At 47.5% G+C, this 26,287-nt stretch overlaps 1 pseudogene; it reads right to left on the reverse strand.

Moving 5' to 3' along the window:
- Positions 1-6,350: 6,350 nt before the first annotated feature.
- LOC119470809 overlaps positions 6,351-26,287 on the reverse strand; it is a 30,854-nt pseudogene continuing 10,917 nt past the window's right edge.

Consider the following 26,287-nt stretch of genomic DNA (forward strand, 5'->3'; position numbering starts at 1 on the left):
CGGGCCTCAGGGCTTCCAAAACAGATGACTGTCAACCACAACCCTGCCCACCCACACCCACAGCTTCACCCCAAACTCACATGCAGAGAACCTAGAGTCCCATCAGTCCGCTCAGGTCCCTTGCCAGCTGGAGCCGCTCTGGAGCCTGGCTGGACTCCAGCTGCCATGCGCAACAGGACTTAGCAGGGATGCTGTTGCCCTCCTGCCTTCCCTCTTCTGCCGACCAGTCGCTTCCAGGACAGAGTATTTGAGAGAAAATTGTCTAGACAATTACACTGTTCCTTAGAACGGCCTGCGTGGGCACACGTGCCACTTGATTAACCAGCATGAGAGGGGGTGGCTTGGCCAGAGCAGACATTCAAGACCAACCAGAAATGTCATTTCTGCATGGTGGAAGAAGAATGTGCGATACATCAGAACCTGGGCATCTCCTTCCTAACACGCCCTCAGGATCAAGCCTCCCCTACCCAGTCTGGCAGGGTTGCGGGGCATCCATAGTCCAGCCCCAAGCCTTGCCTGCTCTCTGTTCCAGGTCCATTGGCTGTTCACACTCACGTCCCTGTGTCCTGGAACTGCCTGATTCTTGTAGATTACTAAAAATCTACAGCTCCTTCCCTCCTGTGCTCTGATCACCTGCTCACAGCGACTGTGTCCTCCTCTGAGCCACTACCTGGCAGTTGTCCTCACACTGCTTTGGGCTTTTCTGATATTGAGCAACTCAGCTTCTCGGCCTTCAGGCTGCTATGGGTCCTAGATGCACGCTGGTCGATTCTGAGCAACAAGCAACTGCTTTCGTTTGTTTGCTTTTTCCTACAACTGAAGCTGTGGGTGATTCAGGTGGTCAGTCAGTGGACTGTGGAGCTGGATGAGTCAAGGAGCACAGCGTGGAACGAGGGACAATTTGCTACGACTTGTAGATAAGAGACAGTGAAGCCACTGCTGATGGAAGAAGGTGGCTTTCCTGGAAGGTCAAGACATTTGCTTGAGAGCGATGTCCAGCAGGGCTGGGGAGAGTTCTGCTGGAAGGGAGGGCAGCACCCAGGGGTGGCTGAGGGAACTGGGCTGGGCTGGGAATGCCTCCAGCCCTTTCAGGAGCGATTCAGTGATTATGAGATGTTTGGCCTTGAAAATTGCAAGATTAAATTTCTTGGTGGGAATGTGTAGCCAAAAGCCAGCACCCTGAGGAGCTTCAAGGTTTGGGGACTCTCTCAGGGCACGAATCCCATTTCCTTTTCTAATTTGAAAATTGCTGTGGGCGATTCTGGAATTCAGAAGTGTGCTGGGAATCATGGATTTCACATGACAAGCATTTCCGCCCCTTCCTCATTGAGCCCACCACGGATGCTCTGGGCCCAGGGACCTACTTGGGCTTCTGCATGTCTTCCACAGCATGTCCCAATCCGTCTGGCTGTGGTTGGTGCTTCATAAAAAGATGAAGCAAAGGAACCTGGTGTGGACGAATGCCTTGGTCGTGGACCGGAAGCCTGGCCCCTGGGTCCCTGGCAATGGGACAGTGAAGGACAGAAAGGCAGCACACTGACGGTGTCAGGAGCTTGGAGCAGGCATTTGGAAGCATCTGTTAAATGTTACTGATGGAGGACTGATAGACACATAACTCACATCTGTATCGCTTTTTTGGTCTTTTCTTTGGAAGAGAAGAGTCACAAACAAAAACAACTTTGGTTCAGGTCATTTATAGGCCCAGATCCTCTATCCTTAGAGGTTTCCCACCAGATATACTATTTCACTATCTATGCCAGGAAACTTACACAACACTACGCAGAATTTTACCTGACAATGAAATAAACCTTTTTGTTAGATCCTCCGCCCCACCTCAAGAAGTTACGTAAGCTGAAATGAAATTGTTAAAGGAATGAACTGACTTGGGGATAGAATCATTGCCTTTGCTGAACAACATTTTAAGGATACTGGAATATATAGGGGTATCATAGTAAAGTGTGCCCGTATTATCTATAATTTTATACTGGACTTCTTTAGAAATTATTTTTATAGCTTTGCCTTTGACATGACTTGGCTACAAGTTCACTACATTAAGTTTACAACTGGTTTTGACTTCTTGGCTTTCATTGTGTATTATTAGGAAACCCTGCAGAGAGAAAATGTAAACTCCAAATTGCTTTAAAATATTACGATATTGTTTAGGAATATTATACTATAACAGTGAATGGAATGGACATAACGCTCCATTTTGTAGACATTGCGTGAAACCGTTATTAGACTTGATTTTCTTTGGAACAATTTATTCCTGTTCTGGGCCGAAGTATAAACACTCCTTGCCCTGTGACCCTGGCCCAAGGTTCCTCTTGGATCAAATGGCCTTTCCTGGACCAGAGGGCAAAGTCACAGGAACATGATGTGAGGAAATTTAAATAGAAAGGTATTGATTTGTTCTTCGTTCCTCAAATAGTTATTGGACTCCAGCAAGAGTGAGTAGCAGGGAGCCTGGCTAGCACTATAGCTTCCCCTGCACACATAAAGCCAGGGAAAATGAGTGGGTAGGGAGGCTGGTCTTCGAGGCTCCAGCCCTTCTCTCCCAATCCTCTCCCTGAATGGGCAGCAGACTCTCATCCTGCCTCTTCCAATCTGCCATCAGTGTCTGCCCTTGGATCTAGTCTTAAACTCTAAGGTGTAAATGACTCATAATGGCTCAACATTTTGTCCCTCCCAGGAGGTACTTTTAAGTCTAAGGAATAAAGATTTAACAGTAAAACTCCAAATGCTAATCAGGGGCAAATGAGGATTTGGAGGAGGAAGGTCTTGAGCATTTTCCTTACACTCCTAAAATCATCACATTGAGTTAGGGCAAGAACTATCCTGATGGATTGGGTATGATAGAAGTCAATATTTCGATGGATGGATGGATGGATGGATGGATAGATGCATGGATGGATGGATGCATGGATGGATAGGTGGATGGATGGATGCATGGATGGACAGGTGGATGGATGGATGGTTGGATGGATGGATGGATGGATGAATGGATGGATGGATGGATGAGTGGATAGATGGATGGATGAACAGATGGATGGATGAATAGATGGATGATGGATAGCTGGATGGATGAATGGACAGATGGATGGACGGATGGATGGATGGACAGATGGATGGACAGATGGATAGATGGATGGATGAGTGGACAGATGAACAGATGGATGGATGAATAGATGGATGGATAGATGGATAGATGATGGATGGATAGATGGATGGATGGACGGACAGATAGATGGATGGATGGTTAGATGGGTAGATCACCTTCATTCTGTTATCAACTGGTCTTTGAAGCTTGATTTATTTTTTGACTTCTCATGGAGCCAGGCTAGGGTCTGACACATTAGGAAGTTGACAAAATTTGTTGACTAAACAAATTAATGAAGGGAAAATTATGTATGCAGAGATGCCTGCGGTTTGGGTTACCATTTGGGATCCCCTTTGATTTGAGTGACACACATGCTGACAACTTGAGTCTGCAGTTAGTGGATCTTTAGCTAACTTGCTAGAGTGAAGGTTGTGGTAAAACTTGACCTTGCTCTATTCATCAACAGTATATCCTGTGAAAGCGACTACACTTGCACAAAAACCTTGGTGCTAGACTCTGTGAGATCTTTGCAGAGGTCTGACCTAAGCAGATTCCTTGTGTTAATAGTGACAACAATCACAATGGTCCTCAACACAGAGGCAGCATTCATTGTGTGCTAGCTGTGGCTTTAAGCACATTACAACTATTTACTAATTTAATCCTTAAAACAATCTTTGCTTTAGGTACTCCTATTAACCTCATTTTATGGATGGGAAAAGGGACTGTGAGAAGTTAAATCACCCACCCAAGGTCATGGAGCTGTAAGTGGTGGAGGCAGGGTCTGAACCCGGCACACTGGCCTCGCCTTGAGGGCTCCTACCTCTACCCTGTCTCATGTTACTATCCTGTTTCCATCTCCAGAATGAGCTGACAGCTGCAAGTTCTCCCTGAGGCCTCTTCGCAGCCCTTGCATGTTGGCGTCAGCTCCTTGCCCGGCCAGGTGGTGGTGTTTCTGACTTGGGGTCTGGATCTCTCTCTGCATCGCTGGGTTCGGAGGCGCTGAGGAGGGAGCCCAGCCCAGTGCTAGCTTTGCATCCACAGCCCTTAGACAAAGTTATAACTGGAGGGCTGCACAAATGCATCATTTTCTTTCAAACTGTGAGTTTGTCTGAGTAGGAACTGCTGGGTTGGACCTCAGAAACTTCCTGACCCTTCGTGTGGAGTCATAGGGTCTGTGTCCAGAAAGGCCTAGAGGCCACGTGAGGTCCAGAGAGAGAAGCACAAGGCAGCTGCTGCCTCTGAGGCCTCATAGGAACCACGCAGTGACGGAACCAGGCTTCCTTCCTTCTCCATGGCAACTAGGAGTGCAAGTCAACCTCGGAAAAGGATCCTCCGTCTTTGGTTAGAAGAACAGTGAGTCCCAGGTTTGGTAAGGATGTAGTTGTGTGAGTTGATGGATGCCAAGTGCCTGGCTTGGTGCCTTTTCCACCGTAAGCATGGCAGAAGGAGAGGTTTTGTCCTCCCTTCCTGGAGAGAGTGTTGTGGTTTGTGGGTTGGGACCTTTTGGGTTCCTGGCATTGACAGTGGCACTGTGTGGGGCGGGGACCTTCTTGTTGGAAGAGTCTCCTTCCCTGCCTGCTGGTGACAAGGGCAGGAAAAGAAACCAGGAACCAGGCCAATTGCAATAAAGAAAGAAATAAGTAGCCTCAGAGCCACCCTTGCCCTGTAATGAGGCAAGGCAGGCGGGGCCAGATACGGGCCCACTGCGGAGACGGGGAGTCTCCAGCCTTCACTGATGGATGCAGGACTTACGGCCCCACTGGAGGGGAGCAATGCAGGAACCAGACTGTCCGTGCTCAGATGCGGTCTGGGTTTAGAACTGCAGGCCGTGAGGCTGTTTTAGAAAAATAGACCCTTTCATTAGGTAAATTCCATGAAACTCCCTCAAAGATGAGTGAGGTAGGCAGAGGATGAGGCTTGGATTCTGTTTACGCATGAATGTCTGTTAGATTCTGGATTCAAAAGCCCGGTGTTCTTGGGTTTGAGATTGTACTTTCTGACATGAGCTAATCGCAAATTCAGACTTCAGAGATGGTTACTTTTCCAGCAAGAGAACAGCCCTGAAACCTGGCCAGAGCACTGGTGTCCCGGTGCTGCTGTAACCACAGTGCCGCACGCTAGGAGGCTTGAGACAGCAGCCATCTGTCTGTTGGCTCGCAGTTCTGGAGGCCAGGATCCAAAACCAAGATGCCAGCAGTGCTGTGCTCCTCTGAGACTGGGTAGATGCCTTTCTGGCCTCCTCCGGCTTCTGCTGGTGGCCAGCATCCTTGGCATTCCTTGATTTTCGGCATGGCCGCTCTGATCTCTGTCTCTTTCATCACACGGTGTTCTCCCTGCACGTCTCTCCTCACGTGCTGTTCTCTTCTCATAGGATAGCTGCCAGATTAGGTTAGGGCCCACTTTAATGGCCTTGTCTTAACTTGATGACATCTGCAAAGTCTCTCTTTCGAAATAATAGAGACTTTGGAAATAGAGACTCCCCAGATGTCAGTAGGGCTGCACTAATGCATTTTGAGGGACAGACTTTACCCCCTGACAGTTAGCCATATGTGTACGTTACAGTTGCCACTATTTCTATGACATGGAGTGAGACTGTGATTTACTTTCTTTATTGAGGGAGGCTTGTTCCATCACCTAGCCTGGAGTGCAGTGGTGCGATCTCTGCTTACTGCAATCTTTGTCTCCCAGTTTCAAGGCCTCAGCCTCCCAAGTAGCTGGGATTAGAGACACGCGTCACCATGTCTGGCTAATTTTTGTATTTTCAGTAGAGAGAGGCTTTCACCATGTTGGCCAGGCTGGTCTTGAACTCCTGACCTCAGTAATCTGCCCACCTCGGCCTCCCAAAGTTCTGGTATTACAGGCGTGAGCCACCGTGCCTGGCCAAGACTCTGATTTTCATTAGGAACAGAGGGACCCTGCCTGTCACTGGTGCTACCTGAAAACAGGTTAATCAATAGAGCAAGATGCTGCACTAGTGACTGCAGCAGTCAGGTTCATTTCCACATAGAGAATAAAAGCACCATGCCTTCCCAGTCCTCTGCCCTGTTCTGTTTTTTGTCTAGGAACACCCTCTCATCCTCAGACAGCTGACAATGAAGTGACAGTAAGGGCAAACCAAGCCACTGTCCAAAAATTTCACCGCCTACCTTGGAGAAGCTCTCATTTCCCGTCAGATATAAATGAAAAATCAGATATGAATCTGCTGGGGAACGAGAGTTCCATTTATTTTTGTTGTTATTGTTGTTTTAAAGTTGCCAAGCTTTATTTAGGCTGTAATGGTTACAGATAACACACACGTAACCCTATATTCCGTGTCTCCCACGCGGTCCCCTGAGCAGGCTCAGCTACCCTTTCCCTCAGTGTCACTTCTTGTCTTTCCCCTTCTTGTCCTTCTTGCCTTCCTTGGTGGCCTGGGAGGCCAGGGAGCCCAGAGCACTTCGAATGGCTTCATTGTTGGGATCCACACCTGGGAGATTCTCTAGGTCCTTCATCACGTCGTAATCATCCTCCTCCTTGGCTGGCTCACATGCGTCCATGGCTGAGCTGGCATCAATGTCTGCTGATTCCGCCTGGCCAAACTGCTCCCTGCAGGGACATCTGCGTGGCATGAGCAATCTGCTCTTCCTCAGTCATACTGCTTAGGTCAGGAAGCCCAGTATGGCCAAACTCTTGCTGGCTGGCGGTCATCTTCAGCAGGGCATTGGCTGAGTCTTCAGTCCCAGTTGTAGGAATCCTGGCCAGGTGGGGTGGGAATCCCGCCAGATCTTGGGGCAATCACCATGGTGGGCTTGGTCACACTGGTCACACCTGAGAGCCCCCAAGGGCAAGGACCTTAGTCCCTGATCTTCTGCAGGGACATCAGCTGGATGCACAAAACTCCATCTCAAAAAAACGGGAGCCAGAATCAGAAAGTCTGATTGGGTCAAGTTTATCCTGAATTGACTGTGAATTGACTGAATTTTGTTTCATTGTCAAGTTTAAGAACTCCATTATGGGGTGGGATGAAGGCTTGAGACAGAAATCATATTTAGTGATGGAAAAGGGAATCTGAAATGTTTCGCTGCCCACTTGAGTTCTGGTCTCAGGAAACTGTACTGACTTCATCGAGAAAGCAGGTGCTGCATGCACAGTTGATCGACGCGGAAGTGGATGTTTACAGTGAGCAGTTGAAGCCACTTCCCTCCTGACAGCTTGGAGCGTGGGCCTAGAACCCACAGCCCACAGGCTAAGAAGCAAAGGGGGGTGATTTTACAACCAGTGCACTGGGTTGAGAGTGCTCCCACCCTCCAAAGTTCTTGTCCACTCAGAACCTTAGAACGTGACCCCGTTTGGAAGTAGGGCTGTGGTTGTAATGAGTGAAGATGAGGTCACAGTGGATTAGGGTGGGCCCTAAACCAACGCGACTGCTGTCCTTATAAGAGCAGAGGAGATGCAGAGGGAAGACGGCTATGTGAGGGCTGAGGAGGAGATTGCAGCTGTGCTGCTGTAGGGCGGGGTGTGCCGGGAATGGCTAGGGCCCACTGGAAGCTGGAAGGGGCAAGGAAGCCTCCTTTCCCAGAGCTTCAGAGACAGCATGGTTCTCCCGGCACCTTGATTTCAGAATTCTGGCTTCCAGAGCTAGGAGTAAATTTCAGTTGTTTTAAGCCACCTAATTTGAAGTACTTTGTTACAGCTGCCCTAGGATGCTAATACACTGTGTTGTAAAAATCCAGGTTTCTGCTGGGTGTGGTGGCTCCCAAACGCCTGTAATCCCAGCACTTTGGGAGGCCAAGGAGGATCGCCTGAGTCCAGGAGTTTGAGACCGGCCTGGGCAACACAGTGAAGCTCCATCTCAACAAAAAGTACAAAAATTAGCCAGGCATGATGGTGCACAGCTGTGGTCCCAGCTACTTGGGAAGCTGAGGTGGGAGGATCTCTTGACCCCAGGAGGTTTTGAGGCTGGAGGAAGCCATGATCACACCACTGCACTCCAATTAGGGCGACAGAGCGAGACCTTGTTTCAAAAATAAAAATAAAAATCAGGGTTTCTGGAGCCTCTGTTCTATCTGAAATGATTTAGAAGCCTTTCTTCTAGGGATAAATTCCTCCAAATTTAGAACCAGGCAGGATATTTCGGGCACAAGAGGGTCCCAGGGTGTCTCCACGGAGCATCCCCTGCTCCCCCTTCCTAGTCTAACAGTTGACGTGGACCCCTGAGAACAAATGTCCACAAGTCACTCAGGATGCCCTCCCAGCCAGTGGAGAAGCAAGCCGAGGAAGGAAGGAAGAGAGACGGCGGGCACACAGGCTCTGCTTTCCAACAGGAAGGGGCTCAGGGCCTGTTTTCTTTTCCCTTCCTTTCAGATGGATCATTCATATCTCCAATAACTCTTATCTTTCAGCAAACTCCAGCAGGCCCCAAACAAGCTGAGAAAATATCCAACTTCAAAGGTTTTGCACAAATCATCTTAAAGGCCTGACCTAAACCTGGGAAAGCCGGAACGAAGCCCAGAAATCACTTCTTACTTCGTTGTCATTTAACCAAGACACCGTTCCCCTCCGCAGGTCACATCTGTCACTGCCCCTCACTGCCCACCCCCCCAGGTCCCAACCACCTGAGACACCTGCACGATCCATCCTCAAAGCAGTGAGTTAGGAGCCGTGCTCCTGATCCTTGGCCGGTGGCTTTAGTGTTATTCTCGGGGACGGAGTGGGGCACCTTAGGGGGCTGCCCTGTAAGAGCTATGGTTTAATTTCCTTTGCTACTTTACTTAGCTCTTCAGTCTCAGTCTCAGCCACTGAACTGTGTCTCTGCCATTGGTGGTGACATCACAGGGTAACACTGTTGTCAGGGAGAGGAAGATGCTTTTTTTTTTTTTGATATGGAGTCTTGCTCTGTCCCTCAGGCTGGAGTGCAGTGATGCAATTCTGGCTCACCGAAACCTCCACCTTCCCGGGTTCAAGCGATTCTCCTGTCTCAGCCTCCCGAGTAGCTGGGATTACAGGCACCCACCATCATGTCCAGCTAATTTTTGTATTTTTAGTAGAGATGGAGTTTTCCCATATTGGCCAGGCTGGTGTCGAACTCCTGACCTCAGGGGATCCACCTGCCTTGGCCTCCCAAAGTGCCGGGATTATAGGTATGAGCCACTGTGCCCAGCTAGGAAGATGCTTTTGTGAGCTGGGACAATTGTGAGTGAAAACAGAAGAAAAAAAGTAAAATAATAATACTACTAATGCCTTTTCTCTGGTCCTGGGAAATCTACACGAACTTGTATTTTACATCTCTTGTCTGGATTTAGTTGACAAGCAAGATAAAAGACCAGTAGAATAACTGGTGGGAAAAATACTTGTACAGCAGCAGGATGGTTGAATAAAATAAGAGATTTCCAATTTCAGACTGGATATGTGCACTTAAAATCAGCAGACATGGCCAGGCGAGGTGGATCACAAGGTCAGGAGTTCAAGACCAGCCTGGCCAAGACGCTAAAACCTCGCCTCTACTAAAAAAAAAAAAAAAATGCAAAAATTAGCTGGGTATGGTGGCAGGTGCCTGTAATCCCAGCTACTGGGGAGGATGAGGCAGGGAATTTCTTGAACCTGGGAGGCGGAGGTTGCAGTGAACCAAGATTGCACACTGCACTACAGCCTTGATGACAGAGCGAGACTCCATCTCAAAAAAAAAAAGACCAGCAGACCTGTTGTGAGTATAAACCTCTGTAAAGTGAGCACCGTTGTAGGTGAGATGGGGATGTGGAAATGGGTGGACTGACGGCAAAGCGCTCTTCCCCTCCACCCGGGAAAAAACGCACGTGAGAACTGGCTGTGGCGGACAGCAACCTACAGAAAGGTGGGGGCACCTCTCAGCTGGCCTTCAGCTTCCATACAGACACGGAAAAACCAGTCTAGGCTCTGGTTTGGGCCCCACTGGCTGCATGTGCCTGGATGCCATCAGCCCTGCACAAAGGTGGCCACTGAGGGGCCCTCGTGGGAGAGGAAATTCAATCAGGGCTTGGTCCCTGTCCGAGGTGCCAGGAGACTGTTCTTTTCTTCTAGGTGGTTCGCTCAGCAAGGGTACTTTTTGTAATTCAGCACCCAGATGGGGGTGCCTTCTTGCACTCCGTCCAGCTGGATGAAGCACCTTTATTTTCTAATTTGGCCAGTTTCAGGCCACGTGAGAATCACTGATACGACAGAAGAGTAACCTTTCTGGGGTTGCATCTTAGGAAATTTCACTGAAGGAGGGGTATAGAGATGATGTCATTGACCATAGGACTCAAGAAATAAGCCCAGAGCACACATCGGTTTGGTGGGGGCAATGAACCCCGCCACTGCTGGGAAACTGACCTTCAGAGCTTTCGCGTGAATGGGGCCATTGCCTTCAGCTTTCTCCAAGGTTTTTTTTTCTTCTTTCTATTTTGGTCTCACTCTGTCTACCAGTCTGGAGTGCAGTGGTGTGATCTTGACTCGATGAAACCTCTGCCTCCTGGGTTCAAGCGATTCTCCTGCCTCAGTCTCCCAAGTAGCTTGGATTACAGGCGCCTGCCACCATGCCCAGCTTTTTTGTAATAGAGACAGTGTAGAGATGAGGTTTCACCATGTTGGCCAGGCTGGTCAAAAGCACTTTAATTTTAGAGGAGGCTTAGAAGGTGGCTTTGCTAAATTCTGTGAGATCTGTTTGGAAATACAGGACGGAGGGAAGGAGAAGACGAGCAGGGAGCACTGCACAGAGCCTGCTCCTCCAGCCCTTGGTCCCCCATCATCCGGTGGGCGCTGTAGGAGGGACATCCGGACACCTGCCGGCTCCCCGGTCTCCAGCCCAGCCTCAGGGGCTCTTTGCCACTGCCCTGCCATCCTTCCCTCCCCAGAGTCCTGTCCTCAATCTTTTCTTCCGCAAGCCCCTATATTGGTTTCCAAGTCATACTGGATTAAGGTCTACCTTCTTGCAGGATGACCTCATTGTGACTCCACTAACGACGTCAGCAATGACCCTATTTACAAATAGGCTCACATTCCGAGGTTCTGGGAAGGATGTGAATTTGGAGGGACACTATTTAACTCCATAACCCCCCCCTCCAGTCTCCACTGGCATTGCAATCACCCACAGACGCTCCCAGCCTAGCGGCTGGCCCATCAGATCGCTTACTGTGCCTACCCTGGTGGCTTCCTCTTCTGCTCCAGAAGCCCTCCTCTTAATGTTATGTTCCTATTAAGAAACCCACTTGTCTTTTAACTATTTAATTATCTCTAAGCTACTGTACCTACATTTTCCTTTTCTTTTTTGAGACAGAGTCTTGCTCTGTTGTCCAGGATAGAGGGCAGTGGCGTGATCTCAGCTCACTGCAACCTCCGCCTCCTGGGTTCAAGCAATTCTCCTGCCTCAGTCTCCCAAGTTTTCACTTGAAACCTGCATACACAGCCTTTTTGTTTTATGGGCTGGGTTCCTACAGAGAATTATTCGTGAGGGATTGAACGCATTTCGGCTATTAGTAAAAAGTGATCAAAATTAGAATAGCGCTGCTTCCTCTGTGTTAGTCTCTAGGATTGCTGCAGGGGGCATGTTGCAATGTCTGTCCCAGGGCCCCTATCCAGACCCATTGAATCAGAATTTCAGGAGGGGAGATTGGGAATCTGTGCTTTTATGTCAGCCCCTGTTCCAATCCAGGTGACTCTCATGCATTGTGAAGTTGAGAGTCACTGATTTAGACACGTAGACAATAAATACTGATTCTTGGACTACAGAGCCAAAGACAAAGTGAGGGACTTATTACAGCTCATGGAGCCAGCTGGGCAAAGCTAGCAGGGGTTTATTGCTTCTCAGATGATCAGCGTTTCTACAAGGCTGCTGTCATCTCCTGATGACAGTACAGCATTCTCACAGAATCAGGGGGCTGGTGGAGAAAATCAGGGGGTCTCCAAGCAACCCCGTGGGCAGCTCTGGGCCCAGAAGCACACACAGAGTCTACCTGTCCTCCCATGCGACTCTCGCGAGGTGGAGAATTGGAGCATGTTGTTCATGTATAATGTTTGCTTTGCTTCTGCAAGCAGCCTGGGGCAGCTCAGGCTAGGTTTTCACTGTGGTGTTTGACTTGGCTTAGCTGCAAAGGTCCTCCTTGCTAGTCTGTTTATGGCAAGTTAGCACACGGCCCCATATCCAGGAGCCTAACACCAAACCCAGCAGAAAGCAGGGAGTGGGCAATGAAATGAAATGTTGGCGGGGCTGGGTTGGGCTTCCCCGGACCCGCCCTCTCAGCCGGGAGCTCGCCTGAAGTCAGGCTGGGCACGAGGCCACCTCAGACTTTGCAGCCTCGGACCTGTTACTGCAGCTCAAGTGACAGTGACATCTCAGACAGTGATATGTCCTGCTGACCAACCACAGGGTCTGGAGGATAAGTTCCCAGGAAGGAGATACATTCCATTCTTTTTTAGACAGAGTTTCATTCTGTCACCCAGGCTGGAGTGCAGTGCCGCAATCTTGGCTCACTGCAAACTCTACCTCCCGGGTTCAAGCAATTCTCCTGCCTTGGCCTCCTGAGTAGCTGGGATTATAGGCACGCACGACCACGTCTGACTAATTTTTGTACTTTTAGTAGAGACAAGGTTTCATCTTGTTGGCCAGGCTGATCTCGAACTTCCTGCCTCAAGTGATCCACCCGCCTCCGGCTCCCAAAGTGCTGGGGTTCCAGGTGCGTGCCACCGTGCCCGGCTGACACATTCAGTTCCTTAGCTCCCTCTTTGCTTACATATTTTCTTTCCTTTTTATTGAAGTCAACTCACTGTCAGTAGGAAGTTGCTGATTCCTTTTCATGTTTACTCCTAAGTTTCAAATAGCCACCACCTTGTATTTTAGTAAGACTCATGATCACGGTGCCGGCCATCGTTTCATCTCATCTGCACAGAGCTCTCCGCAGGGAGTATGACTTGATCCCATTTGATGATGAGAAAGCAACCTCAGAGAGCTTACATCAGCGGCCCAAAGTGGCCCAGCTAATTAATAGCTGGGGAGCATGGCTCAGCAGCTGGTCTCCTCAGCATGCGCCTGCTGTCTGCCCGGCTAATGGCCTGCCGCATGCTGCACCCTTCAATGGCACCTTCATCTCTCCTTCTCTGCCTTGGAGGAGGACAGGATGATGGCTTTTCTGAAGCCTGAAAGATTTCACCCAGGTCAAGTCCCATTTGTATGAAATATATCTGCCCAGTTTATATCAGCAACATGAAGAGTAAAGAAAGCTACCTGTTTATATTGCCGCATCTGTAGGGCATTAAAATACATTATTAACGGAAGTTTTCTGTCAATATCTCACTTTTTTTTTTTTTTTTTAGAAAAGTGAAACCATGATTGGGATACTCTAGGGTGGGTGGGAGAAACCAGTTACAATCTGACCTTGGGGACATGGCGACCGTCATCTGACCCAGGGAGGGTCACATTCAAAGAGCACAGACAAGGTTCCCCAGAAGTCAGTGGGACATTTGGGCCTGAGACTGTGAAACTGAACTGGAACTGACGGGCTTTAGGGAACAGGCCCAGAACTCCCGAATTTCCTCCTTGAGGATCTCCTTCCTTCCTGTTTTCCTTCTAGATATTCTGCTGCTTTGACACGGACGCCACCCGCTGACTCCAGACTCAGCATGGGTGGCGACTGGGAGGCTCTGTGAGTCTCTCTTTTTTGGTAGCCTGGCCCTAAATTAAAGGGCCCATGGTTCTTTCTGGTTGAACACACCCCAAGCTCCCGGCTAGCCCTTGGCCCTCGAGAGGGGTTGTTTTTGATGGCAGGAGGGAGATCAAAGTGAATGTATTTTAGGATCTTGTTACTAGGCCACAAAAAAACACTGGATGGAAAGTCTTATGAATTTAAAAAGCCCTTTAAAAAAAAAATCCAAGGAACCCAAAAGGGGTTAAACTATTGTTTAAAACATAGACCCAGTGCCTGAACCCTACATACTCGTTTGTAGAGGCTGGAAGAGGTTGGAAGGGGCTAATGGTGCTATTCTTTCTTGAATGTTCTGGAACACACCACAGTGAGCCAAAAGCAGTCATAGGGAACCATCATGAGGAGTAGTATGTGTTTACCTGTGTTAACTCCAATATCCACAATAGCTGAACCTTAGAATTATCTGAACTGTGCACACCAGGAAGCAAGAGCTTTAATGGGTTTAGTAACCTGTCCAAGATTACGAAGTTAGCAAGAGGCAGGGCCCAGAAATGAACAGAGTCCTTTCTTCTGCAAGCTGGCTCCCACGAAATACCATTCTTATGCCTGTTGAGGTCTGATGTGGTATCATATTATACTACTGCACCAGCAGTAGGGGGTCAAGAGCATTATTCCATCTCTGTTGTATGCTTAGGGGTCAGTCCTGAAATTAGCAGAGTTCGCTTTCAGTCATGAAGAGGGTATTCTGAGGAAATGATATCTTAGATTGCTTTCTTTCAGTGCACAGACATCACTCGAGAGGCTTCATGTTACTGAGACATCTTGTAAACTTTATAGCTACTGTTTTACACTTCATCAATGTTCCGATCTTATTATGGTGTTCACTTCAAACAATATTGAGTGTGTAAGAATCAAATGCAAATTGTACAGTATTTGACATGGATGTCTTTAGGAGCCAATATTCCTTAAATATCCTGGTTTCAGTGTTATCCACTAACACTTTAATAGATAGAGTTTCTTTGCATTCATAAATATAATAGTAGTAAAAATATAAGTTGATTACTATAAAACAAAACACCATATTTCCCAATGACTAAAACATCTATGTAGTCTTGAATCCACTCTGCCTAAAGGAAGGAAAATGTTCTCAACCCAGGTTACACATTAGATCACTTGGGAAGCTTTGAAAAATTCTTAATGCCTGGGCCCCACTCTTAGACCAATTAATTCAGTCTCTGAGAAGTGTGATCTGGGAACTGATAGTTCAGAAAACTGTACAGATGGTTTGAACATGCAGCCAGCGTTGAGAACTACTGGGTTTAGGCAAGAATGGATTTTTTTTTTTCTTTTGAGATGGAGTCTTGGTCTGTAGCCCAGGCTGCAGTGCAGTGGCATGATTTCAGCTCACTGCAACCTCTGCCTCCTAGGTTCAAGCGAACCTCCTGCCTCAGCCTCCCAAGTAGCTGAGATGACAGGTGCGCACCACCGTGCCAGGCTAATTTTTGTATTTTTAGTAGAGATAGGGTTTCACCATGTTGGCCAGTATGGTCTTGAGCTCCTGACCTCAAGTGATCTGCCTGCTTCAACCTCCCAAAGTGTTAGGATTATAGGTGTAAGCCACCATGCCTGGCTAATATGGTTTGGCTGTGTCCCCACCCAAATCTCATCTTGAATTCCCATGTGTTGCAGGAGGGACCTTGTGGGAGGTAATTGAATCATGAGGGTGGGTCTTTTTCATTCTGCTCTCGTGATAGTGAATAAGTCTCAGGAGATCTGATGGTTTTAAAAATGGGAGTTTCCCTGCACAGGCTCTCTCTTTGCCTGCTGCCTTCCATGTAAGATGTGATTTGCTTCTCTTTGCCTTCCGCCATGATTGTGAAGCTTCCCCAGCCACATGGAACTGTGAGCTCTCCATTAAACCTCTTTCCTTTGTAAATTGCCCAGTCTCAGGTATGTCTTTATTAGCAGCATGAAAACAAACTAATACCCAAACCAAGAATGGATTTTTAAATTCACGGAATTAGGTCTGATTAATATAAACACATTAATATATAAAGGTCTACACTATGCATTACAATCAAGAGTTTTGTATATAATGCAACAGAAATGTATGCAATGAATACGATACATACAATAAGTCATTAATGTCCAGGTACAAGTAGATGCTCAATAAATATTACTGAATTGCTGAATGAATGGCAATTCATTTGAGATGGAGTGTTGGTTTGTAGCCAACACTTTGTAGGTCTGTTGGTCCTACAAAGTTTTAAATGAAAAATATATTTTGATGAAATTAAGATGCTATCAATTTTAGGATGAAGCATCACTGATAAAGAAAAAAAATTAATTGATCACGTGCTATCTAGTATATGTCACAGCCTAACTTCAAAAGTACTAAAAAGGCCAGACATGGGAGCTCATGCTTGTAATACCAGCACTTTAGCAGGCCAAAGTGGGAGCATCACTTGGACCCAGGAGTTCAAGACCAGAGAGGGCAATATAGCAAAATCCCATCTCTAGGTAAAAATAAAAAATTACCTGGGCATGGTGGTACACGCCTGTAGTCCCAGCTACTTGGGAGACTGAGGCAAGAGGATCACTGGAATGTAGTAGTTTGAGGATGCAGTGAGTTATGATCATGCCACTGCACTCAAGCCTGAGTGACAGAGGGGCACCCTGTCTCAAAAAAAAGTTAAGAAAAAATACATTTTAAAATTACTGTATTTTTTAGTCTACACCAACTGTTATACCATTAATTTCCACTAGATGCCGCTGTGATCTGCTACTTCAGGTTCAGAAGACAATCTGAACGCCAATTTTCTCCAAGGATTTAAAATTGAAATAATTCATACCCTTTAGACACAAAAGATATTTTAACCATCTCATATTTTAGGGAGTTGTGGCTCATTCTTTCTCTGTGTTAAGGTCTATCCAAAGTATCTAATGAAGTGTAAAATTATTTGAAAAGGAAATTGAAAAGTGTTAATGGCTTGAGAGAAAACAATTGCTTCCCTTTTATCCAACGTCCACAAATTTCACATTTTGCATGTAACTCATGACCAGTCTGCAGTGGGTCATAGAGAAGAGATAGTAACACTGATAGGAAGGCTGATGTTGACTTACATGAAGTAATAAGTAAAACCTGAAGGAAAGAGGGCGACATCTTCTGATTTGAAGACGGCAGATCATGGTACCCTGTATGCATGAGTCACTCTCCCAGAGACAGGAAAAGCTGGGTGGAAAGGAAATCTGGGCTGATAGGACCGGGCCCTGAGCTTGAAGCCAAGCCCAATGCTCACCCTGAGCATCGACCCAGGTCCTCCCTGGCTGAAAACCTGGAAGACTTTCCCTGCTGGGTGAGAAGCACTTTTTCAGCAAAACGATGCAAGCTTTAGGGCCAAAAGGAAGCCCATGAAGCTTCCAGAGACGTGCTTGGAGCAATGCTTCTCAGACTCTCACTGATCTCCACGGTATGAGAACCAAAATGGAGAATAAGCATCTCAAAACCTGTATAACAAATTTCAAAAGTTTTACGTCTGCTAAATCTAATAAAAAGAAGCCGGGATTATATTTCCTGTGTCTTCGTTTCATATTTCATTTTTCTAGTAATTCAGTTCTTTTAGTATTTTGCAGAGGTACTGGTCCATAACAGATTGGAATTTAAAAAAAAAATAGCCCTTCAGCCCAGATAGCTTTTGAAGCACTGCAGAGACCCCACCCCAAGCTGCTGGCAGAGGCAAGGCCAGGACAATGACCCCATCGCACTCCTGAATAATGCTCTAGTAGACAAAACAGGTAAGAAAGGGCGGAAGAACAGGAGCGCCTTGACGGTAAAGGACAGGATGACTGGAGAGGTAGAAAGAGGTCCTAAGAACGGAACACCCTGGGGAGCCCAGCATCTGAACCCACAGTCAGCAGCTCACCAGAACCCAACAGTTCTGCAAAGGCTCAGAGATTCCACCATTGCTGCTCCCAGCACCTCCGCGGCCCAGTGCATAGACGAACAGCCTAGAACTGGCCTTGGGATAATAGGAACTTGGGTGGTTACAGTGAAAGGAAAATGCAAAAACACTCAGAATTGCCCACGTCTTACATAGTTAGCTTCAAAAGAGAAACAACACAGGTCCATTGTTAACCCTTTCCTGGTTTGATCCTCCCAAAGCCAGCCAGCTTGGATGGAGGGAGGCGTAAGGCACTGTGGATTTCCATTTATGGATAACTGTGAGCAGGCCTTTTTGCTTCACTGAAAAATGCCCTGTTACACTGGCATACCGTCAGTGCCTTTTTTAGAAAGCCATTTGATAATACCTACCAAAATGTAAACTGTGAATTCTCTTCAACTCAGCTGTTTCTCTGCTAGAAATTCATCCCCTAATTATTTACACTCCTAAAGTAAAGCAAGGGCACAAATAATACAGGATCCAATACTCCCTGGCTCTTTCTGAGAGAATAAAACTGGATAAAATGTAAATGTTCTTTACAAGAGATTAGTTAAATAACTACGGTACACTCATATGGTAGATTAACGCGCACCATTAAAAGATTAAATGCTCCTGCATTACTAATACGCAGAGTTCCAGGACACACTGTGAAGTGAAGGAAGCAAGCTGAAGTGCAGTGGGGACAGCACGATCCCATGTGTGTAAAAAAGAACAAATGTGGCCAGGCGTGGTGGCTCATACCTGTCATCCCAGCACTTTGGGAGGCCGAGGTGGGTGGATCACATGAGGTCAGGAGTTCCAGACCAGCCTGGCCAGCATGGCAAAACCCAGCCTGTACTAAAAACACAAAAATTAGCCAGGCATGGTGGCAGATGCCACCACAGTAGTAATTCCAGGCACTCAGGAGGCTGAGGAAGGAGAATTGTTTGAACCTAGGGGGTGGAAGTTGCAGTGAGCTGAGATCACGCCACTTCACGCCAGCCTGGGTGAAAGAGCAAGACTCTGTCTCAAAAAAAGGAAAAAAAAAAAAAGAACAAATACATTTCTGTCATGCAGAGAGTCCCTCTGAGGGCTGCACAAGAAGCTGGTCACAGTGGTCATCTGTGGTCATCTGTGGAAGGTGGAGCCGAGGGTCAAGGCCGGAGAGGACTTTCATTTTTAACTTCACACCCTTGTATGTGGTTTGACTTAAGCAGTGCTGATTCATTATGCTATCGTTGGTCTCTGAAATACTTTTCTTAAAAGTTGTATATAATTACCACATATATACATATAAATAAATAAAAATATACACACATGTATGTGTATACACGCACACACACATCCCCATCACATTCTGTGCTCTCAGCCGGGGAGAGCTGGGGAAGGAGACTGTCTTGTCTGCTTTGGAGCTCTTAGTGTATTACACTGTATTACAAACATTCTTGGCCAAAGAGGATTTTCAGTGCTGTCCTGAGTTGAGTATGTTCTGCAAAATGCACTGTTTCCTTTCTGCCACTCATTTCATGTCCCAGGGAACAGTTTCGACTCACAGTTATGGGTAAAAGGTGTACTGGACTTGCCCTGAAGATACCAAGGAAGAACATCGTACGAGCCAAGTGTCCAAAAGCTGCTTTCCAGGCAGCTCGAGTTGCCTTCATAGAAATGGTGGAGGAAGCAGAGGGTGAAGTTCAGGGACAGGTGGAAATCCTTCACAATCCTAACGGGCATCACTAACAGTACCATAAGGCTGGGAGAAATGACCAAGGGGATTTGAAGAGCATTAGGGTAGGAAGCCGGAATTAAGCTCATAAAGACCCATAGAGCACACAGGCCTTCTGTGTCCTGGCCTGACAGATGATGCGGTGGGGGGGGCCCCGGGGAGCCAGGAGTAGTGGGCAGAGGGTAAGCAAGCACAGAGCCACCCTCTTCAGGGACACTGGAGCACCGAGGCCAGTACATGTAGGAAGAAACCACCAAGGTTTCTGTTAGCCAGGGTGGGCTAGTTGAATGTCTGCAACATCACTGAAAACAGTCGCAAGTTGGAGAGACAACAGGCTTTTCCGGAACTCTCCTGGGGGAAGCACTGTGGGAGATGGAAGGTTCTGGAATGCGTGGTTATATCTCGAGGGTCCGGCTTCAGGACATTGTCCTGTGGGTCGGTAGGTGTCCTTAATTGTGGGGCTTTTGTTTTGCTGAGAGGAGGCTGCAAGTTTAAGTCAGAAAATGAACTATCTGGAAGTAAAGAAGCAGCTAAGGCTGCTCCCCCTGGCCCTTTCTTCCTGCTGGTCCTTTCCTTTATTTATTTAGAGCAGTCAGCCTTTCCTCTAGGTAAATATTGAACAAATATTTTTAAGACCACTGTTTAAACAGTGTCAAATTGTTATCCTGCCTCCACCTGGCCCTGGGCATGGCTGTGGTGTGTGTTGTGCTCCGTCCTGACTCTCTTTAGTTGAGCCGGAGATGACCCTATCGCTACAGGTGGAGATGGCCGCCCACCTGCCGTGAAAACACTTCCGGTGTCCACCATCTTGGGAGGAGCTCAGACAGGAAACCACAGGCAGGAGAACGTGGCTGGGAATGGAAAGCAGGAGTGGCTCTTTGTATTACTTTGGGCTAAATTAGGAGAAGGATCGACGTTTGGAGGTGGTGTTGGTTGCAGGGAAGGAGGAGTTGGGATAGAATGAAATTTTTAGCCCAGAGAAAGGGAGCAGTGGTTGTTGGCTGAGGCGTCAATTGAAGGGCTCCCATGGAGAAGACACATAAGGTGGGGGGCAGAATCCCTGTTGAGAGGGAGGTGCCCATCCCACACAGAAATTCCTTCTCCCTGACAACTTCAGACGTCTTAGCAGCGTTGTTTTTAGACTGACACCTTAGAAACCCAAAGTGCATTTACTGACCACCTACACAACCTGTGGATCCCTCAACAACCTGAAGGTTTAGGGCCCCAGCGCACTGAGAGGTCCAGCCTTTGCTACAGCAGATGTTGTAAACTCCCACAGCCCAGCTATGTCCAGGGCTCAGCTGGGTTTTTAGCCTCCTTTTCCTCAAATGTGGCAGGCACAGCCACAGCTCTGGGCCAGTCAAGTGCCGAGCTTATCCAAGACGTTCTTCCACCAGTCAGACTGGAAATACCGGAAAGCAGTGGCAGCTGCCCTCAGAGGCAGTGTCAGTATTTTTTTTTTTCCTTTTGGCCAGCTCTGTTTTGACTAGAAACTGGAATAATAATTACAATGCTACATATTTACCGATTTTAACTAATTGATCCCTTGGAGTCCTCTTTTGGGGGAAAAGCATTCTACCCACCTCATACATCAGGAAAACAAGAGGCCATATGGTTTGGCTGGGCTGGGTGGTCTCTGGTGTCAGTAGGAGAGTGGAGGCTGCGGCTTCAACAGTTCTTGACTTCTTGGCCTGTGTCCAGATCCCTGGGCCTTGCACCCCCTAGAAAGGTGACACATGAGAAACTGAAGTGGACCAGACCATAAACTCTCAGGAGCAGTTGCCTCTAGAGAGGAGGGCAGGCCTCGTGGCCCTGCCTGTGCCTGTTTCTCTTGGAGGGACAGGTTGGAGAGGAGGAAAACCCATTCCTACAGGAGTGTTTCACCCACCTTTAATTACCACTTAAAACAAAACATTCTGTAATGAAAATTCCCCTTGGAAGAAAACTCCAAGTTGCTGGGAAGGTTTCATCTTTCCCCTCGGAATCCCAAGGTCTGCAGCCATGTAATCCAGTGTTGGTCTGGAAAAATATTTGTCTACAGGCAAACCCTCATGGGGTGTTGGGGATGGCTGTAGACGGCAGGAGGGCCGGTCCTGTACGGTAGTCTTTAGCAAAATCCCTCTGTCAATCCCTGGCCTGCTTATTAAGAACACTCCTAAACCTTTTAATACAAGGTAGATATGTTTTCTTCTGATTCTGTCTTCTCTATTGCCAGCAGTGTTTTTCTCAACAAATTAATGTGAGTTGGTGGTGGATGTAGAAGAGGGGAGAAGGGAAACCAAGCTCTCCAATGGCTATGGCTATTTCAAGACAAGGGACGTGGTAGAAACACAGAGGGAGGCCGGCAAGGGAGCCTCCAACCCCAACAGGTGAAGACACACATAGAGGCATGCAAGTCAGCAAACAAATTCAGGCTGGGTTCCCAGAGGGAAAAGCCTGTGTTTTTTCTAAGTGAGCAGGTGTGATTAAGCACATTCGTTTTTCTGTTGTTGTTAGCATTCCTCTTACATAACTTCAAAGCTAAAACATCCTCAGTGCCACCATCTTCATATTGCTTTCTTTTTTTTATTATTATACTTTAAGTTCTGGGATACGCGTGCAGAATGTTCAGGTTTGTTACATAGGTATACATGTGCCATGATGGTTTGCTTGTATTTCTCCTAATGCTAGCCCTCCCCAGCCCCGCTCCCCAACCCCTGACAGGCCCTGGTGTGTGATGTTTCCCTCCATGTCTGTGTGTTCTCATATTTCAACTCCCACTTATGAGTGAGAACATGCGGTGTCTGGTTTTTCGTTCCTGTGATAGTTTGCTGAGAATGATGGTTTCCAGCTTCATCCATGTCCTCACAAAGGAGCTGAGCTCATCCTTTTTTATGGCTGCGTAATATTCCATAGTGTATATGTGCCACATTTGCTTTATTCAGTCTATCACTGATGGCCATTTGGGTTGGTTCCACATCTTTGTTATTGTGAACAGAAGCACACTCTTTTCACAATGTGTGGAAGCAGATTGCCAGCCCTGTTTGGAAGCACAACGTTGCCATCTCAATGGTTTCTCCTTCTGAACCCATAATAGGTGTTTGCTTAGACCATACCCCATGTTGCTTTGTGTCGTTGTCCAATTTTCTTATGTGGATTTTACCAATTCAATGGTAGACGTTTTCGTAACAGGGACCAGACTTTTTCCATAATCAATAGTAGTTTAAATAATTGAACAACAAGTTTCCCCTTGTGTGCAATCAGCTGAGGAACATAAACTAATTTCAGTCTCATTTCTAGTGCTTGATTTTTCTTCCATCATTCCAGGTTTCCTGTCTGGCCCCCACGTCGAGAGTCCTCCTGCTGCAGGGAGCACATCTGTGAGCCATGTGCTTCCCGTCTTTGCTCCTGTACAATGGTAATTTTTTTCTTGGCTACTACAGGAAACCCAGCAGATTCAGATGTACAAGAAACCACACCAAGATCCAAGATGATATTCACTGATGTTATCAGCGGGTCTGACGCCAGCATCTGCCTGGAGAGTGCTTACCCTGAGAAGCTTATCCCAATTCTGTTTGGTTGGTCAGTTTTGAGGTGGTAGCCTCATATTGAAGTAATTTCTCCCCAGAAATGGGTCTAGAAGAGGTATATTTGTGATCTATTTTATGTAGCTGTGACTACCTCAAGACACCTGCAAAGCGTTATTAAGAGTGTGTGTCTGGGCGTGTGGAGAACTGTTCCAGCTCAGCAGCCTGTGAACACCATTAGCAGTCCTTGAAATGGATCTGCAGGAAGTGCTGGCTGTTAATGACTCTGCCTTGATGCTCCTAGGTGAGCAGAACAAAGAGATAATGTCTAACTTTGCAAGTAGCTAAGTGCTCTAAACTGATGACTAGCTAAGGGAGAGGCAGATGCTTTGCCATCCGGAGTCTGGAAGACATTGCCAAAGGAACAGTGGGAAGTTAACAACTCTCCCATGCTCTGAGGTTGACTTTCCAAACTGATGGAAGTGTGACCAACTGATAGACTCTGGTGCTGTGTCCCTCCTACTAGCTGGGGAGGGCTTCACCTGAAGCAGTCAGAAGTGCTAAGAGAAGGCTTATGTGGTAAAGGAGAGGGAATCTTCCCAACAATAACTATTAATTGACTTTCATTTTGTAAAAGAATATTGTATTAAGTGTTTGGAGACAGAAAAGTACGCCATGCCCTCAGGATGTTTGTAATTTACTTGGGGAGAAAAGACACATGATTGAAAAGCTAGTTAAAATACAAGGAAATAAAATAGCCACTCTCCGTAATAATATTGAGCCATTAAAGTGGATGAATCTGATCCATATGTACTCAGAGTTGAGTGGGCTAACACCAGTAGCAGAACAAGACACTATCTATGTGAAAATTAAAGCAAAACACACAGATGTGTATGGACATATATGTGTATGCATGTGAACCTGTGTGTGTATGCACACACCTGAAGGGGAACTGGAGGACAGCCCATGGAAAAAGAGCCAGAGGTTCCTTTTGGGGAGGGAAGCAAGATTGGTGAGGACAGACAAGGGCGCCTTTCACATTTTTACCACACATACTTTTGTATTGAATACATTATTTAGATCAAGAAAGTCTTTCTCTATTTCTTATGTAAAAAGGGAAAAGAATGAAAAGCAAAGCCACAGAGCAAGTTCGGGATGGATGCCAGGGGGTGACCCTGAAGGTAGAAGTGGTGGCCTCGCCTGCCCATAGCCCCACGCTCTGCTGCCTCTCCTCCTCCTTGCTTTCAGAATCCCGTTTTTGCTCAGGAATTGACCTGCCTGTGTCTCAGGCGATATCTAGAAAAACATCCAATCATGGGGGTCCCAGCCCACCCCTCTGCAGTGATTTGTTGGGCTTGGTCATGTGATGCCCTCAGAGCCAATGAGATTGGCAGGACTGGTCATGTGATGCCCTCAGGGCCAATGAGATTGGAGGGACTGGTCATGTGATGCCCTCAGGGCCAATGAGATTGGAGGGACTGGTCATGTGATGCCCTCAGGGCCAATGAGATTGGAGGGACTGTGGGGGGGGTGGCTGCTGGCTGCAGCTGCCTTGCTCTTAAAAAGAGAAACAGAGAAGCAGAAGGACCACTTTTCCCTCAACAGGAAAGCACCGTTTCTGGATGTGAGCGATGACTGGCGATGCGGCAGCCGTGTGAGCCTTAGGGAGCTATCCCAGGGACCGAGCCAAACTCGGAGGAGGTTGGTAGGAAGATGGAAAAGCCTGAATCCTTGAAGATTTTGTTGAGCCACTGAATCAACCTGCCCCGGAGCCGCCCTAGCTCAGGACTTTGGCTCCAGTGAGAGAACACGTTTATTTTTGTTTAAGCCAGCGGAGGTGGGAATATTTGTTACTTTCCAAATCACATACCAGTCACAGGGAGCCCCGTTTCTGGGTGCGTCTGAGGGGAAGTTCGAGTCCTCAGGGACACGGCCTCTGGGAACAAGAACGAGAAAGGGTCCTAAACCCTCTGTGGCTGGGGAGGCAGAGAAGCCATCCTGAGCTAGGGGCACTGTTTGCCCTGGCACCTTAGTGGGTGAGAGGGACTGCTAGGGTGAGGTAGGGAGATATAGTTAATATAAGTAGCCCCTCAGTCTGGCCCCTGGGATATTTGATACGAGTTTTGTTTTTTTTTTTTTTTTTAATTGATACAGGTTCCAACTCTTTTGCCCAGGCTGGAGTGCAGTGGCATGACCTCCACCTGCTGCAGCCTTGACCTCCTGGGGTCAAGTGATCCTCCCACCTCAGCCTCCCATGTAGCTGGGACTACAGGTGTGCACCACCATGCCCAGCTAATTTTTGGTATTTTTGTTGTTGTTGTTGAAACACGGTTTCCCATGTTGCTCAGGCTGGTCTCGAAATCCTGGACTCAGGTGATCCTCTTGCCTCAGCCTCCCAAAGTGCTGTGATTACAGGCGTGAGCCACCGCGCCCAGCCTATGAGTTTGTAACAGAATCAGAAGGTGTAGTTGGAAACCATCACAGCTTCATGATAGTTGAAGGGAAGTTTTCTTCCTTCAGAGAAGAAAGCATCACTGCTCTCCTGGGGAAACAATATTAGCAACCTCATGGGAGCTGGAGTAAGGCTGGAGTTGGGACACTGGCCAGCCTTGCAGAGCCATAGGTAGGTTGCAAGGGCTGGGCAGGCAGAGCCCCAGGCCCTGCTGTGGTGGGGAAGAGGCAGGCAGGGGGAAAGCCCACTGCAGGTGTTTCCAGGGTGCGCCAGAAGCAATGATGTTTTCTACTGGTTTGTAGATTGATCTGCTTGAATGAAACTCCACTCATCCCAAACTAGTATTGATTTAAAACATCTTAAACTGGGATAATCTCTTGCAGTATGTTGGAGCTGTGCCCCTGAAGAGAGAACAGGAAAATAAAGCCTTATTGTGATTGCGTGTGTGTGTAGAGAGACAGGAGAAGGGAAGGCCATGGGAGGAGAGCAGAGGAGAAGGGGGAGGGGGAGGGATGAGTCCTTGTTTAAGCTGGTCATGAGGAGGGCGTGGCTGGTTTCTGCACTGAAATAGCTGTTTTCTTCTCTTGTCTCGCCTCCAGCTTGAAATCAACCACCGCCCTCATTTCTTGGAACGAAGTCCAGGAAAGCTTGTTCTTACGGTGGAAACCTCCAGAGAAGTAAAGTGAAAAACCCAGCCGGGGGTCCTCCCACTGTGAGCTACTGAACCGTGAGGTCACTCAGAGCGACTTGAAAGTGCTTCAGGGGCCATAAATGCTCAACTCAAATCTCATGTAAAACTGTTCCCATTTCATGCCTGTTAGGATAGCCCGTATCAAAAACCAAAGCCTTTGAAAACAGCAATCGTTGGTGACTGTGGAGAAGCTGAAACGCGTTTGCGCTATTGGGACTAAAATGGCGCACCAGCTGTGGGAACAGTAGGGAGGTTCTTCCAAAAACG

The sequence above is a fragment of the Cebus imitator genome, unplaced genomic scaffold (genome assembly GCF_001604975.1).
Source record: "Cebus imitator isolate Cc_AM_T3 unplaced genomic scaffold, Cebus_imitator-1.0 Scaffold41, whole genome shotgun sequence".
Lineage (NCBI taxonomy): Eukaryota > Metazoa > Chordata > Mammalia > Primates > Cebidae > Cebus > Cebus imitator.